This window comes from Megalobrama amblycephala, linkage group LG12 (genome assembly GCF_018812025.1).
Source record: "Megalobrama amblycephala isolate DHTTF-2021 linkage group LG12, ASM1881202v1, whole genome shotgun sequence".
In the NCBI taxonomy this organism is placed as follows: domain Eukaryota; kingdom Metazoa; phylum Chordata; class Actinopteri; order Cypriniformes; family Xenocyprididae; genus Megalobrama; species Megalobrama amblycephala.
The window spans coordinates 7,353,960-7,372,060 of NC_063055.1; the positions used below are offsets into that span (position 1 = coordinate 7,353,960).

The following is an 18,101-nucleotide window of genomic DNA, read 5'->3' on the forward strand; positions in this document are numbered from 1 at the left end:
GGAGACCGGCGTGATAGCCATCTCTTATCGCATTGCTCTAACAGAGCCAAAGCTTTACCTAAAACAGTATCTCAAAGGCAGCCGTTGGAAAGCAGCAATGTATCAAACCGCAGGGCGCTCCCAGGAGCGGTTGTTCGAGAGCGATGAGCTTAAAGCGGCGAGCGCGACTTCTTACATTCACCATAAGTGCGTCTCGGTGTCGAGGACCCAGACTAACAGCTTGTAGCAACTTTAACCTATGTTTTAAATATGAGGCGTGTCGGCAAGCTAGTCCGAGTGCATTTATAGTGGCTGAAAATTGCTCTGAGACCAAACTCTATCTTTTATCACACTTTTATCTACCCTCAGAACTGCTGTCTGTCCGAAATGAAAATCAATTTGTATTCAAATTTTATTCTGTCCACCCAGGCCGCTCGCAAAATGCACAATTTCCCGGAAGGGGAAGATTTTTTTAAAGAGCATCTTCTGGCTCCCTGGAAAAACATCCCAATGAAAAATGGATGTTTTGCTCTGTGCTATACCTGCGCTTTGAGTTGGCCGTGAGCCGGGGAACATTCCTGCCACTGTCAGGGTGAAGCTGCATTAGCGAAAACGACAGAGACAGCCGAGCGTTCTCTGGTTCGCTCCACCGCCTGACAATCTGACAATTCTACACAAGCTCTGCACTGCATGTTTTATGTGCTCTGCTCTCCAGACTGGCCTAAAGTTTTTTGGGGGCAATGGTGTGGATGCTCTGACGAGACAGGCCTGACTGTGCGAGGGTAGATACTTCAGTTGTGGTGGTACAGTTTTAGTGTTAATCTTTGTCAGAAAGATGGATGTTTGTAAATTCTCTTGGTACAAAGCGATGTTGAGGTGTCACGCAGGGGAGCGCTCACTGCAAACAACAACAAGGCAAATGCTTGAGATTATTGGACTGCATTATGCAAGAGCTGTGTCTGTTTCTGTGCTGTGAATTACGTCAAACATGAAACGTCTGTCCCAGGGCTTTAGAAAACAGTCAAATTTAATAACATGCACCATGAAAACCCTTATTAGCCTATATTTTTACACCATAAATATGGTGTAAAGTCATTGATGTCTGTTTAAGCATTATTGTGTGCATTTAATTACTAATATAAATGACCATTATGAATGAATTTTCATGAAGAAAATTTAGCCTGTCATTCTTTATTTTCTTTTATGATGTTATTTTAATGACGACTATGAATCAGGGCATTTTTTAAAATATTATTTATAAATTCCTATTTTTCTTAAGTTTTCTCATTATATTCTTACCACTGTAATGCTGTATTTTTACAGTAAAATCAGCATAAATGAAAGACGGCAAAACTAAAATATTAATGATGATAATAATAACAGTAACAACATTAACAATTGTTCACAAGTGTGATTAACTTGTTAATTTGTTAACAGTTCCCTTAATATATATGGTGAAAAACTAATAAATCTTAATGGATATGTTAAATTTAAAGTTTTTGGAAGTGAAAAAGAACATGTCATCTTATACTTTACAGTGGAAAAAATGCAATTTGCCATTCCCAGAATTCTGTGTGACACTTCATATTATATTTATTATATTATATTATATTATATTATATTATATTATATTATATTATATTATATTATATTATATTATATTATATTATATTATATTATATTATATTATATTATATTATATTATATTATATTATATTATATTATATTATATTATATTATATTATATTATATTTTTCCCCAACAGTAGATTTAATTTCTTTGACCTATTTGAAGAATGTTAGGCCACCAAAATATTAAATGTAATTGTAATAATTTATATTACATTATATTACATTTATTCAAAAATGTAAAAAAAAAAAAAAAAATCCCAACAGTAGATTTCATTTATTAGACCTATTTGAGGAATGTTAGGCCCCAAAATTATAATTTTAATAATATATTATATTATATTATATTATATTATGTTATATTATATTATAGCATATTATATTATAGCATATTATATCATATTATAGCATATTATATTATAGTTTATAATATTGTATTATGTTCTGACGTCATTCTTTATTTTCTTTTATGATGTTATTTTAATGACAACTATGAATCAGGGCATTTTTTTTAAATATTTTTTATAAATTCCTATTTTTCTTAAGTTTTCTCATTATATTCTTACCACTGTAATGCTGTATTTTTACAGTAAAATCAGCATAAATGAAAGACAGTAAAACTAAAATATTAATGATAATAATAATAACAGCAACAACATTAACAATTGTTCACAAGTGTGATTAATGAAAGTAAAGGAAATTAATGAAAGGACAAATGTAATACTAAATAATTTGTAAATATGTAAGCAAATAAGGTACGAGAGGCTGTGCTGTATCGTGAATAAATCACGGCCGAAGGGCGTTGTTAGGCACGATGCGAAGCAACCCCTTCAGCCGTGACTTATTCACGATACAGCACTAGCCTGGAGTACCTTATTGCTTTTATAAAACGGTTACCAATACAAATAGTAAAGCCAAAAATATGTATCAGTGCAACTCTCATGAAGTAAACTTTCACTAAAGCCTTCCTTCCGCCGGAAAAAAAATAGTCCCTGACCGTGAACAGCAACAGAATTTACATTATTACGCCATTAGATGGCGGCAAAGACTGTCTTAATGAGTGTGTCAGTCGGTAGCGAAGACTTTTACATTGAAAAGACTGAATTGTTGTGAACACGGAACAAGACGCAACTGACAAATGCTTTGACTAGCGCTGTCAGTCACGGGAAAACCCCTTAACTGTTAAAAAAACACAGCTATTGACCAATCAGAATCAAGGTCAGGAACTAACTGTTTTATAAAATATATTATAATATTAGCCTATATATATTGACATATTAGGGTAATGTCCTGTATTATCATGGAAATATTGTCACAATGCAAACAAATGTTAATATTAATTTATATAAATTACTTTATTAATAATATTATGTATTTACAAATTATTTAGCGTATCATTGTTTTTCTTTGCATTAGGATAATGTGCTTACTTATCATGGAAATATTGTCACAATGCAAAGAAATACTAATATGTATTTTAATAATATGAATAAAGTATTGTATTACAATTAGTAGTATTATATATTTACAAATTATATTTAGAATGATTTGGGGGGATGGGGGGGGGGGGTTGTGAGAATCTTCCCACAATGTTTTTACATTTACAATGTTTGAGTAAAAACCACTAGCAGCACTCAACTGCAAACATGCATTGCTGAACATCGGTGATTCTTCTAGAGGAATCCTCTGTTAGCTTTGTGCATCATGATCTGTAGGTGAAGCAGGGACAGTATATGTGCTTTTCTCCGCAGATCAGTGCACGCTTGAACTCCTTCCATGAGCAGCACTAAACAATTTTAAGGCTGTCTGTGCGTGTTAGACGCTGAGACCAAACCGTTTACTTTGGGGGGTATCCACAGAGACCAGTCTGTGCAGGAATGTGTGTGTGTGTGTGTGTGTGTGTATATGTGTGTGCGCGCGTGTGTGTGCGTATGTGTGTGCGTCTGTGTGCGCGCGCTTGTTTAAGAGAGAGAAAAATAGAGTGTTTGTGTATTCTGGGATCAGCGCTGAGACCACACGTGACACGTTATGATGCTTAAACTGTGTTCACTGTTTCTGGTCCTTTTTTTCAGTGTCTTTCCTCTCAGAATATGAAATCAGTTTTATCTGAAGCCATGTTATATTATGAGAGCCTATGAAATGGTTCAATTTCATTGTGTGTGTGTGTGTGTGTGTGGTTCAAGTACACAAATATGGCAATATCCGAAATCCTTGTCCTTGTGGGGACATTTTTTGGTGCCCATGAGGAAGGCAGCTTATAAATCATACTAAGTGATGTTTTTTTAAAAGAAAAGTTTTCTGTGAGGGTTATGTTTAGGGGATAGAATATACAGTTTGTACAGTATAAAAAATGCTGGGTTAAAAACAACCCAAGTTGGTTTGAAAATGGACAAACCCAGCAAATGGGTTGTTTTAAGCCAGCGGTGGTAGTTTTATTTAACTCAACCATTGTTTAAAAATTACTGTATTGCTTGTTAAATTAACCCAAAGTTTGTTGGAAATTAACATTTATTAGTAAGTTTAATGAATAATAATTAAACAAACATTAAATTGCTTATTAATTAATGTCCAGCTTTTGATTATGCAAACTCCTCACCTTTCAGTGACAACTCACCTTTTTGCGATCAAAATAGGTCACTTATGGGATTTGCATAGATCCAATGAGAAAGTGTTTTTATGGGTTGGGGGGGGGGGTAATATTTAAGCCAATATTGTCTTAAATAACCACTTTATCTTTTTATAACATGAGATAATTTTTTTTTTTTAAAGATTTATTTTTGGCATTTTTGCCTTTTATTATGATAGGACAGTTACTAGACAGGAAGCGAAGTGGGAGAGAGAGAGGGGGACGGGATCGGGAAGGACCACAAGCCGGGACTTGAACTCGGGTCGCCCGAACTCGGGACTCGAACTCGGGACTCGAACTCGGGACTCGAACTCGGGTCGCCCGAAGCACATTGACGCTACATGTGGCCCATGAGGCCATCGGCGCCGACATAACATGAGATTTTGACCAAATGTAGCCTATTCAATCTTGATTTTGGTGAGATGTTGCAACAGTTTTTGTGTGTGTGTGTGTGTGTGTGTGTGTGTGTGTGTGTGTGTGTGTGTGTGTGTGTGTGTGTGCGTGCGTGTGCGTGTCAAAAATGACAGTTTTGGACATACAAGGTAATAAATAAATTTAAAAAATCCATTAAAGTAACTACAAATGAATATGTAAAGCAAATATCTTTAAAAAAAAAAAATCTGTTCGAAGCATGCCCCCACCCCACTCAATGTTCTCACCTTTTTCCCCCCTTACCTGTTTGCATCCCTGTTATTAATGTTGCCTCTAGTAATTATGTGTCTGATTTTTAATTTCCAACCCATTTTGGGTTCATTTTAAGCCAGCCATATAGTAATTTTTAAACAATAGTTGGGTTAAATAAAACTGCCCAGCACGTTGGGCTAACATTTAATCCAATCGCTTGGTCAAAACAACCTAATCGCTGAGTTTGTCCATTTTCAACCCAGTTTGGGTTGTTTTTAACCCAGCATTTTTAGAGTGTATAGTATATAAATCATTATGTCTATGGAACGTCCCCATAAAACATGGAAACTGTGTGTGTGTGTGTGTGTGTGTGTGTGTGTGTGTGTATTGAATCTACTCTTGGACGAAAAGTTTTTCTTTCGTTGCCTGTCTCATGCTAAATGTTTCCTCCAAAGTAACTAGAGAAACATTTTGTTCCCTTTTCCACCGATGAGCAAAAATGAAACTTTGTTTTGACACCTTTGAAACCTTGATTTACCTTTTATCATGACAGAATCTCCCCTTCCACCCAATGTGAAAAATGATCAAATATCTCTTGAAACTTTTGTAGGAAAGTTTCAGTACAGATTAAAAGACTATTAGAGACCGTGATGATAATTTAAACAGAATGCTTAAATTTCTGGATGCATGTGAAAATGTAGTAGAATGGACGTGGTTAATTGGTGTCTAAGTGAACTTGGTTGACAGTGCGTGTTGATATACTGAGGATAAAAAGTTATTAATGTCACATGTGATTAGCTATTGTTGCTCTGAGTATCTTTGAGCTCCTCTCCAGTGCTTTTTAGCCATCATGTTTTTTATGTCATCCGTTTCCTAATATCCACTCTCTGTTTAGTTGGGTTCACAGGAAGTTGAAAGTTAAACCCCATTTTTCTCTCCGGACAGACAATTTTTTAAAGTATTCAGTGACTCGGTTAAGAGTCCGATTGTTGCGTTAATCTCACCAGCACTTGTGGAAAATGTTTTATCACTGTTTTGTAATGTTTCAGAGACATCAGCACTTGGTGCTGCATGATTGTGTGTGAATTTTAGAGCTGTTTTAAGGCTGGATTTTAGCTTGACCATGTTTGAGGATAGAATATTTTTGTAATTTTAATACAAATGATCTATAAAAAAAAAAAATGATTGGATCATGAAAAGTGTTTTCTATATATATATTTCATGTTTACTTTGAGAGTGTTAGATACATGCTGCGAGTGTACTGTATAACCTTTTCTTCTATCTTACAAAAAAACACATTTGTGCAACAACAGTATAATTTTCAGATATGCAGATATTAAGATTTCACAAGCCAAAGAAGAATACAAAGATCTCAAAGCAGTTAATTATGAGCTTTTTTAATTTCCTGTCTGCTGTTTAGCCTGAATCAGGTACCTGAATATCTCAGCTTTGTATTTGCTGCTTTTGACTTTCTCTTTCATAGATGCTCAGCACACAGAGTTGATGTTCATTTATTCTTGTATCATGCCATATGTCTTTAACTGCTGACTTGCACATAAAGAGGTCCAACTGTGTGAGTGTGTGTGTGTGAAGGAGAAACGTTATAGTGTTTTACACTCTTTATAACCTATAACTCTTTATAACAATTTTTTTAAACCTCTCTACAGCATATAGTGGGGTTAAAAAAAACTAAAGTTTTGGATTTTTAAACATTTATAAAATGTTAAGAAAATGTTTTAAGATTTTTCACTGTTTCTAGACACTCTTAAAAATAATGTTTCTTTATTGGCGTTGATGGTTCGATGAAGAAGCATTAACATCCACTGAACCTTTCCATTATAGTGGAAAACAGATTTTCAGATTATTAAAATGTTCTTCACATTAAGAAAAAATTATTATTTTAAAGGCCCACTGCTGGAACACGCAGCATTATTCAATGTGTTGACGTAATAGAGTGCCCCAGGGATGACGTGTTTTTGTAGGCCAAACCGGAAGTTAGCGGCGCACGGGTTCCCTCGGTTGAAAGCCTATGCATTTTTCCCATAGACTTTTGGAAAATCGCGGAAAATAAGCTCTGTGTTTAACAAAGGGTTATGACACTTACACGTTTTGTCTATCAAGATAATCTTTACAAGTTAACACAACATTTATAGATTTTGAAGCCTAAATAAAGTCGTCAGATATAAAAGGCTAACAGTAGGCTATAAACGGACTACAGCACACCATGGTCGCGGATCAACATCGTCACCACCAAGCTTCCTCAAACTTTATTTAGAAAACAACTTTATTTAAAAACATGTTCACTGATTATGATCTGCGCTGTTATGAATACTTATCCACTTTTTCATGAGAAATGCTGTCCAAATGTCCCGTTTTTAATGATGATGTCTAAAGTCCCCGCCAAAGGAAGTAGTCCCTTTTAACAATTTGTTAGCAACCGCCGTTTTTAAGACACAGTAAAAGTTAAAAAAATCACAAGTGGGTTATAACTGGTGTGTTTTATATCATAGATCAAAACGTGAAAGTATTTAGAGGCTTTGTTAACCACAGACCTTATTTCAGGCGATTTAGCAAAAACCCATTCAAAAAACCTATAGACTTGACGGCGTCGGAACCGGAAGTCCTAAAATGCTAACTCGCTTCCGGGTTTTGCCTACAAAAATGCGTCATCCCTGAGGCACTCTATTTCAACTGAAACAGGAAGACAGGGCGGGATATATCGAACAGCTCCTCCCCCTTTTAAAAATAGCCAATAGCGTTTCGTTTTATACCACTGCTCGGCCAGAGCTGTTGCGCTCAATAAAGCCTCAGTTTCCTTCTAATCTCTAACCGTTTCTGCTTCTAATCTCCTCCATATCGCTTTAAAATATTGTATTCTGTGCAGAATTCAAATGGGTGACCGCAGTTCAGTGACCGCAGTTTCAGCGTCTATTTATAATGTAGTGTAAGGGACACTTCAGATTCTAGAGAGCATTTGATTGGACAGAAGATCTGATGAGAAGCTGAAGTCTGCCGTGATGTCATGAAAATCCGTGTTCCATTTTAGCGGAAGTGAGAGACTGTAAGTTTTGAATGCTAATATCTCCTAAATGCGAATTTTGTCATTGTTTTGGAACACACCAGCTTATCTTAAGCCTAACACATTCATAAAAGGTAAAAAACTTTAAAAACTGATCATTGAGAGGTTCTTTGGGAAACCAAAAAAAAAAAAAAAAGGTTCTTATGGCATCACTGTGGATCCTACTAATTTTTTATATTGATCATGGGAAATAAGATTTCCTTGCTTCCATTAAAGCACAAGATGTTTTTTGGAATAAATCATGTCATTGCTGGAGAACACAATCATCAGGTTTTATTCATGTCCGCTCCATTGCTTATTTTCAATTCCAGTTTTTCTTTGTTATGCTGAGAGTATGAAAAAAGGTTATTAAATTATAGAATAGAAGCTTGGTCTTATACTTTGGACTTGCTAATCACCAGCAACATTTATCACCAATGATAACTGATGCTCAGAGCAATAACAGATTGTAAGCAGCATTAGCATTTCTGCATTGCATATTTTCAGCTGCATATGTTTTTCATTCGAGGTGAAGTCTAGAGAAGATGAAATGTGGGTTTGATGTCGTTTGGAGGCAGCTAGCTCTTGTTTCCCCCACAAAGACCCTAGATGCTATTTCAGTGGCCACATTGGAACAGAAATACCACAGGATCACACAGAACATTTGTGCAGGGCTGATGTTGCGTGCTCCACGTTGTGTAGGAGTATGGATCTGGATCAGCTTGTTTTGTAACGTTTAAAACATAAAGATGTAAGGAAATAGACATGGAGGGAGAGAGAGTTTTACCTGAAATACATTAGCATAAATGTGTGTGCCCTCACATAGAAATCATTTTGTCTCCTGTTGTATGCATGTTTTTTCCTCAGAGGTGGAACATTGTGTTTATAATGTTTAAGTTGCTAAAACTCCCAATTCCAGGAAGGCTTTTGTTGTTGTTATTGTTTGTGGAAAAACCTTCATCCAAAATCTGTTGTTCCAGCAGATTCCGGAAAGCAATGCAGTCAGTGCGCCGCCTCAGGCCTTAAAACCATTAAAGCAAAGTAAACAAGAGGTGCCTACAACCAGACCCTCTGATAACAACAATTCAATTTAAAACAAAGACACAGAAACCTGTTGTGCTGTTTTGGAGGTGGCTGTGGAATCAGCAGGTAAATGCATCAGAAGTTTAAAATGTATTTACAAGGTGGTTTGTGCAATAATAAATATTGTGCTTTTTTTTTTTTTTTTTTTTTCAGAACATTTACATTCTCAAGAGAACTTTTGCTGAATTGCATTTTCAACATTATAATCAAGGCAGAAGCAATAGGTGAGTACTGTTTGAAAAAGCAAGGCAAGATATTAAAATAACTACAAATGTTTATTACCATTCTACCATATTATGTTTTGTTATATGTCATGTCATGTCATGTGTTTTATATTATATTATATTATATTATATTATATTATATTATATTATATTATATTATATTATATTATATTATATTATATAAATGAAAAGAAACTATTTTTGCCCAGTAGTATTTAATTTGACCTATTTAAAGAATTTTAGGATACAAAAATATATATTTATATTTTATTCTTTATTTTTTATTATTATATTAAATGATATATAATATTCTATTCATGATATATGATATGATATGATATAATATAATATATGATATCATATGATAGAAATGTAAAGAAAATATTTTTGCCCAGTATTTAATTTGATCTATTTGAAGAATTTTAGGCTACAAAAATATATATTTTATATATATATTTATTATTATATTATATTATATTATATTATATTATATTATATTATATTATATTATATTATATTATATTTATTATTATATTATATTGTATTGTATTGTATTGTATTATATTCTTTATTTTTTATTATTATATTAAATGATATATAATATTCTATTCATGATATATGATATGATATGATATGATATATGATATCATATGATAGAAATGTCAAGAAAATCTTTCCCCCCCAAAATTTATGTGACCTATTTGAAGAATGTTAGGTCCCAAAAAATATTCATATAATTTTATTAATGATTACATTACCTTACATATCCCAGACTCAGTTCATTGAGTTTCTGTAAATCATCATGTACTGTGGCTGTGTTTTTCCAGTTCAAATTGTATTCTTCACATGCTTTGAGCTCTCCTCAAGGTTGTACTGCAAAAAAAAAAAAAATTCTATTTTTCATTGTTTGGGTCAATAAGTATTCTTTGGAGCTTGACGTTAGAGTTTAGTATATATATGAGGTCCGGTCATTGAGGTGTATCACAATAATGGCTTTCTGATCATTTCATTATAAACAGATTTTTTTCAAACTAGACTAGATAAAACTTCATCTCAGCTCCAGTAACACCATGTGACCTTGAGAGCCTGCTGCACGGTTCTTTTCGTCCCCTGTGATTTGGAGAAAATAAGGGAGAGATCTGGTCGTGTATCGGTTATCACAGACGACTGAATCACTACATTTTAATGAGCAGATCTGGCCACGTTCTGGAGCGTTTGATGAGCATACTGTCGAGTGTTTCTTTCTTCTGTAAAGAACTTCCTATTTACTGCTATTAATGCAGCTGTAATTATTCACTCCCAGATTATTCACTCCCAATACTTCCGCTATAACGAGCTCAAGAAGATTAATGATTGGACGGCCATTGTCCACAAAGTACATTCACTAATCACTGGAAGTGTAAGAAGAAAAAAAAAAGCTATTAAACAATGCAAATCAAACCACATTCCTCAAACCAGCTCGGTTCCACTGTTCGGGCTGATAGCGGAGAAATTGCAGATAACTCCATTAGGGGGAAGAATTGAAAATACGATAAAGCAGAGAGGCTGATGTATGATGTTTCCTCTGGCTGCAGGTTCCGATAAAGAGCTCATTTCCAATGAAAGAAGCACTTGACAGAGGCAATTTTGCTGTTTTAACGAACACTGTCGTTAACAGGCGTGAGATAAGAAACACAAGTGATTGCCCATAATGCCATCATCAAAACGCACGCTATTATGCTCTGTCATTAACAAAAATCTCATCTGCGTGATAGAGTAAAGATGTAAAGCATAACGGTTTTTTAACATCTGAAATTTGTTATATACCGGCTATGTTCCTTTTGGCTCTTAAAACGGACCTTGTGTCACTTTATTTCTCTGGTTATCGTGCACTTAGTTTTGTTTGTTTTATTCTTCTCAGCATTATTTATAAAGGAGAAAGACCACAGAAGTAATTCCCCTGTAAGTCACAGCTTCATCCAAACAAGGAAGTGACTATGCTGAAACATTTTTCATTGAAATGGGATTTTGTGTGTCTAAATTTATAGGTCAAATTTGCTTTTATATATATATATATATATATATATATATATATATATATATATATATATATATATATATATATATATATATATATATATATATATGTGTGTGTGTGTTATTGATGACTTTATAACAACATCCAATCATTGGAGTTTTATTTTATAATATTGATTTAACCTTGAAGGCTTTATTCTGTTGTTTGTCAGCACTGACAGTCTGGAGGCCTTCTAATTACAAATGGGATGCTGTTGTCATATTACCATCCCTTAATGAAAGTCATAATTCTGGGCATGTCACGGACCTTTCTCATAAAGTAATATGAATGAGTTATAAATCCTAAATGGTCATTCTTGTAATTGCAAACACAGATGGCCAATACAGAACCCTGTTAATCAAAACCAATTTGCATATCATCCTACTTTGTGTGCTGGGTTGATGAAGAGTTTCATAGATTAGACCATAGTTTCTCACATCTGAAAGGAATAATCATTCAACATACACAACGAGTAAACTTAATTTTGTTGCTCATTGTTTCCAATTTTAGATTGTCTTATGTAACCCCTCAGCTTAATCAATAAGGCTTATATAGTAAACTATGTTTAAATGTATTCAGATATATTCATACTTATAATATATTTATAATATGTCAGTATATTTAGTCACAATCTCCCATTTAGTACAAAAGTGGTTTATCACACATATATATATATATATATATATATATTTAATAATTCATTATTATTATATAGGTAGATAAATACATAAGGAAAAAAATATCTGTGGTAAATTTATTTATAGGTTACACTTGTTAATGTATTAACTAACACGAACTAACAAAGAGCAATACTGTTACGGACATATACTCAGGAGAATAGGTATATCACAAAGAGGGTGTTACAACAACGGCGAATACAGCGATGCAGGGGATGTGCAGATGTAATGATGATGATAGTGATACAGTCTTTTCTTACAGGTGCAGGAGGTCGTGGATGGATAGATGGATGATGGAGGGAAGCAGACACACACTCAACTGGAAGTAAGTTGTCACACGAAGACACAGGAACACACAGACGAGGAGAACACACTGGAGGATCGTTGGAGAACAGTACTGGGAAACAGGAGATAATCACACAGAGGATTCGTAGGAGAAACACATGGAGAAGGTCCTCTACATTCAAACGAGATTTGTCTTTGGAGTGAGGTGAGGAGTGTGCTTAAGTGTAGCTTGTGTGATGAGGTGACGACGGAACAGGTGCGGGTGATTGCTGAGTGTGAACAGGTGAGTTGAAGGAGGGATTATGGGAAATGGCGTTCAGTGAAGGCAAGACAGACGGTGACAAATACATTTGTTATGGTATTTATTCATCTTTGTTAATGTTAGTTAATAACAATACAACTGTTTGTTCTTGTTAGTTCACAGTGCATTAACTAATGTTAACAAATACAACATTTAAATTTTAATAATGTATTAGTAAATGTTGAAATTAACATTTAAAGGTGCCCTAGATTATGTTTTTAAAAGATGTAATATAAGTCTAAGGTGTCCCCTGAATGTGTCTGTGAAGTTTCAGCTCAAAATACCCCATAGATTTTTTTTTATTAATTTTTTTAACTGCCTATTTTGGGGCATCATTATAAACGCGCCGATTTATGCTGTGGCCCCTTTAAATCCCGTGCTCTCCGCCCACAGAGCTCGCGCTTGCCTTGAACAGTGCCTTAACAAAGTTTACACAGCTAATATAACCCTCAAAATGGATCTTTACAAAGTGTTCGTCATGCATGCGGCATGCATGCGTCGGATTATGTGAGTATTGTATACTGTTATATTGTTTACATTGATTCTGAATGAGTTTGAGGCTATGCTGCGTGGCTAAAACAAACATTACACACTGTTGGAGAGATTTATAAAGAATGAAGTTGTGTTTATGAATTATACAGACTGCAAGTGTTTAAAAATGAAAATAGCGACGGCTCTTGTCTCCATGAATACAGTAAGAAACGATGGTAACTTTAACCACATTTAACAGTACATTAGCAACATGCTAACGAAACATTTAGAAAGACAATTTACAAATATCACTAAAAATATCATGATATCATGGATCATGTCAGTTATTATTGCTCCATCTGCCATTTTTCGCTGTTGTTCTTGCTTGCTTGCCTAGTCTGATGATTCAGCTATGCACATCCAGACATTTTGCCCTTGTCTAATGCCTTTCATAATGATAATGTTGGGACCGTGGGCTGGCATATGCAAATATTGGGGGCGTACACCCCGACTGTTACGTAACAGTCGGTGTTATGTTGAGATTCGCCTGTTCTTCGGAGGTCTTTTAAACAAATGAGATTTATATAAGAAGGAGGAAACAATGGAGTTTGAGACTCACTGTATGTCATTTGCATGTACTGAACTATTGTTATTTAACTATGGCAAGATAAATTAAATTTTTCATTCGAGGGCACCTTTAAGATTAATAAATGCTGTATAAAAGTATTAACTCTTAGTTCATGTTAACTAATGTTAGGGCTGGGCGATATATCGCATGCGATTGTCACGCGCATTTCGTCAGAAAGCCGGTTCCCTGATTACCGCTAAATCGCCATCACCTGCTTTCAAATGGAGCGGCATTTAATAGACAGAGCCGTAGTTCACTGATAAGCCACGCAAATATCGCGTTCATTATCGAAGGCGATTCATCTGCGATATGAACGCGATATTGCGTGGCTTTTCAGTGAACTACGGCTCTGTCTATTAAATGCCGCTCCATTTGAAAGCAGGTGATGGCGATTTAGCGGTAATCAGGGAACCGGCTTTCTGACGAAATGCGCGTGACAATCGCATGCGATATATCGCCCAGCCCTAACTAATGTTAACTAATTGTACAGTGTTACCTATTTATAATACTGTATAATAATTGTTAGTAAGCAGTGTTGGAGGCATTACAAGTTACTTGTTACGTAATCAGATTACTTTTCCAAGTAACTAGTAAAGTAATGCATTACTTTTTCAATTTACAACAAAGTATCTAACTTACTTTTTCACATTTATTGATTGACAGCTGTGCCCATGTTGTGAAAAAATAAACCGCAGAGGTGTTGTGTGTGCTGTGTGAACATGCATTTACTCATCTCGCTTGCACAAAAACATTCAGTATTCCTCAAAATGAATAGAAACAGTGAAATTAACTATTACATAAACATACTTTATTTATTTAATCTCACTGTATTAACCAATGTCTTTGCTGCTGACGTTCAATGATCTAATTCAACCTCACTAATAAGCAAAAATGACTTGAGATTAGATTTAGAAATAAGAGTGTTGAACTTCCTTCTCCGGTATCCTAAGCTGCGTTCCATTCGACAGGGTCCCTACGCAGTGTTCACTGCTCCCTACTCCCTGAGCATGGTATATCCATTGAAGTGGACTTTGCTGACAATAATTGCTCATTTGGAACGCCCTGCAAACGTCATCAAAGAAAGTCAACGACGGTGTCGCTCAGATTATGATATAACATAAATAAATAGATATTATAATTTACTTTCGAATTTAAAATTGACTCTGAACAGATTTGAAGCTGTAACTGTCATGCCATATGAAAATAAATTTTCATTTGGTTAACTGTATAAATGTATTCTTAATCTATGGTCTGGGCCTCATCCCGTGCGCTTTCTTTTCCATGCGCGGCCGCATAGTAAACACTTCTGAGGTAAATAAAGTAAAATAAAAAAATGTCATGTTTATGGAACGCATCTCGATTCTTCTTTAATCCAGAATGGCAGCACAGCTGAAAGGTTTGTTTGAGCTGCGCCCTCTACTGTACAGGTGTAAATATGCATTTCCTTCTGTCTGAGGCTGAGGCCTTAACATTTGCCAAACTTTTTGTTGTTATTAAAAAACAAAGCAAGCCCAGCCCAGATGAGAAAAAGTAATGCAAAAGTAATGTAATGCATTACTTTTCATAAAAAGTAACTAAGTAATGCAATAGTAATGCAATATTGTAATGCATTGCTTTTAAAAGTAACTTTCCCCAACACTGGTAGTAATAGTTCTACTACTTTGCATTTCCCATAAACATTTAACTGCACAAACTAAGCAGTTAATTGCAAAGAGATTAATTGTGTTTACTTCTTTTGACAGCCCTAATATTTTTATTTTAAAGCCTTAATTTTTGTTTTATAGGTTTAACAAAACTGAAATCTCTCCAAGTACCCGCTGGGAACACGTACCCCTTGTTGAGAATCACTAGTGTGTTTGACATTAACATACACTATATTCATATATTCATTGTAGAAGAGACTAACAGCATCCATTATGCGCTTCTACATAATTGTTTTTATACAGTAATTGGATTGCATTTATTCCCACTTCTTACAAATTGGCAGAAAATGTCAGCTTACAGATTGTGTTGTGGCAGCACAGTTCCGCAGAACCATAACTGAGGACCAGTACAGCAGAAAGTGATAAAACTGAGACAATGGATGCAAAGGCACAGCCACAGTTGTAAATATTGATTGCCGTAGAGTGAGGTCTGTTCTTACCACACTCTTGCAAGAGTAATGATGTTCCACAGACAGCCAAATTGTGATATTTCTCTCAAGGTGCGAGGTAGAGGATGCTAATAATGAAAAGCAAACACTAACACTAACCATATGCTGCCTCTGCATGGATGAAATCCTGTGATTCAAAGCAGCTGATTCCTTTTGGATGGATTTCCAGACATCTGCCAAAGAGACACTGAATCCACTCGGTTCTCCCCAAGCGACAGTGGTGACATAGCTAAAGAATTCACTTCAACTCTCAGACCATTAAAATGAAGGATGAACAGCCCGGGGGCCGATGACAGAGGGTCTTTTTTAATAGACTTTGGTGCCAAAGGTCTTCCAATCCTGTCACGCTCTCTCGTCCTGAAGAATAACCCGCATCACCTTTGTGAGATCATTGGTAAAGTTGTCATCAACATCAGATAATTACGTCCACGTTCACTGCGAACATTTTCCGTGGGACCCTGATGGCGTGAGAGTGTCCCCTCAGACCGCAGATGAGGCTGGTGGTTGTAGGGTCTGGGTCTGAATTATTGATATGGTTCTGTATGAGTGGGGAGTTTTTAACGACGGTCATTTAGAAGATGGAGAGGCATCAGCAGGGCGCTAAATCTGACAGCGTGCTCCACAAACAGCGACTTTATTGGCCGCACAGATGGCCCGTGTGTACTGACTTCAGAGCGCCAGTACATCACACACACACATACGCACAAAGGGCTAGAATACAATATATGAAATTAGATTTGTGTCGATGTGTGATAATGCATTTAGATATGTTTGCACGGTATGTTTCAAGGTTTGGGTCAAAAGAGAGAGCGTTTTGTTGCATTTTCTCAGGCACGTTTTCTTTTCTGAGAGGAAGTGAGTGGTGCTGGTTTAAGATTATTGCTTTTTAAGGGCTGCTGGTCACGTTTCTGAGCTCAGATGCTCTGTAAAATATAGCTTGGGTGTCATCTGTTGTTTACTGTTGTGTAGCCCATCCTAAAGAAGACTGTAGACGAGGGCAAATCGATGTAGAAAATCTGTCAGTATGACTTCTGAAAAAAGGCTTAATGGACATTTAAGGGTTTCTATAAAAAAGTGTGTGCCCTGTGCTGTCTGCAGTACGTGAAAGTCTTGCTAGGACATAGAAAATGCTTAATTAGTAAGTCTTTCAGTGTACTTAAAGGGATAGTTCGTCCAATAATTAAAATTCTCTCATCATTTACTCACCCTCATGCCATTCCCGATGTATATGAATTTCTTTCTTTAGATAAACACAAACAAAGATTTTTATAAAAATAATCAATCTCTATTTAATGCAAGTGAATGGCTGCTGCTTGGTTGACGCTTAAAAAAAAAACACACACAAACCTGGATCATGACAAGGGTTTAACGTTAACAGCAGTGGCGTGTAATGCAGTCACTCCTACTAGACACTTTGGCAGGTTAAATTTTATATATAATATGTACATTTTTCAATTGTTGTCTGATATAAAAAAAACTGTGCAATGTAGTGTTGTTAAAAAATAAAAAAAATTTCAGTACAATATCTGAAACGCTTCCAATACTCATATTCCGCAGAATAGATACCAGCTGCGCTTTCACGCTCTCATCTCTCCGTCAGCAAGTTGACACACAAACCCGCCTCCCCTCACTCACTCGTTTCTTTTGCTCCGGATGAATAATGTTGGTGTTACAGAGCTTGAATTTCGCCATGGGATTGCATGCTTTGCGCATAATTTTACTCATTCCTGCCTCTAATTTCACTGCTTATTGTGCTTAAACAGCCAAATACACACAAAATAATGTCAAAATGCCGGTCTTGGCGAGTATTCATGTAAACACAGTCGGTTATGTTTTAAGTGAACGTAAACATTTGAGAAAGAAAATGCATATGTTACAATAACAGATCTTAAAGTGACAGCCTAATATACCTGCTGCCAAATTATGAGATAATATTAAAAAATATATATATGGCAGTTTTTCCCAGTGGAAACAATGTCAAAATTGTGGCCAGTGAAAATGCTGAGGCGAGTAACCTGTAACAGTGGCTGGTGAGCAAAAAAGTTTGTCAAGCCCTGATTGTGACATAATCCATACAACCCAATCAATGTCTTTTGAAGCGAAGCCATAGGTGTGATACTAATGTTTTAATCAGCCATATAGCCCAAGACTGGTTGCCCACTGAAGCTAAGCAGGGCCGAGCCTGGTTAGTACCTGGATGAGAGACCTCCTGGGAAAACTAGGTTGCTGCTGGAAGAGGTGTTAGTGAGGCCAGCAGGGGATGCTCACCCTGTGGTCTGTGGGGGTCCTAATGCCCCAGTATAATGATG

The 18,101-nt window shown here is 35.7% G+C and overlaps 1 long non-coding RNA gene across 1 annotated transcript; it reads left to right on the forward strand.

The window, feature by feature from the left end:
• Positions 1 to 8,079: 8,079 nt before the first annotated feature.
• On the forward strand, positions 8,080 to 12,689 carry LOC125280695. The gene is made up of 3 exons (XR_007187702.1): positions 8,080 to 9,064; positions 9,152 to 9,222; positions 12,218 to 12,689. It is a non-coding gene; the product is annotated as an uncharacterized LOC125280695 (long non-coding RNA).
• Positions 12,690 to 18,101: the final 5,412 nt, after the last annotated feature.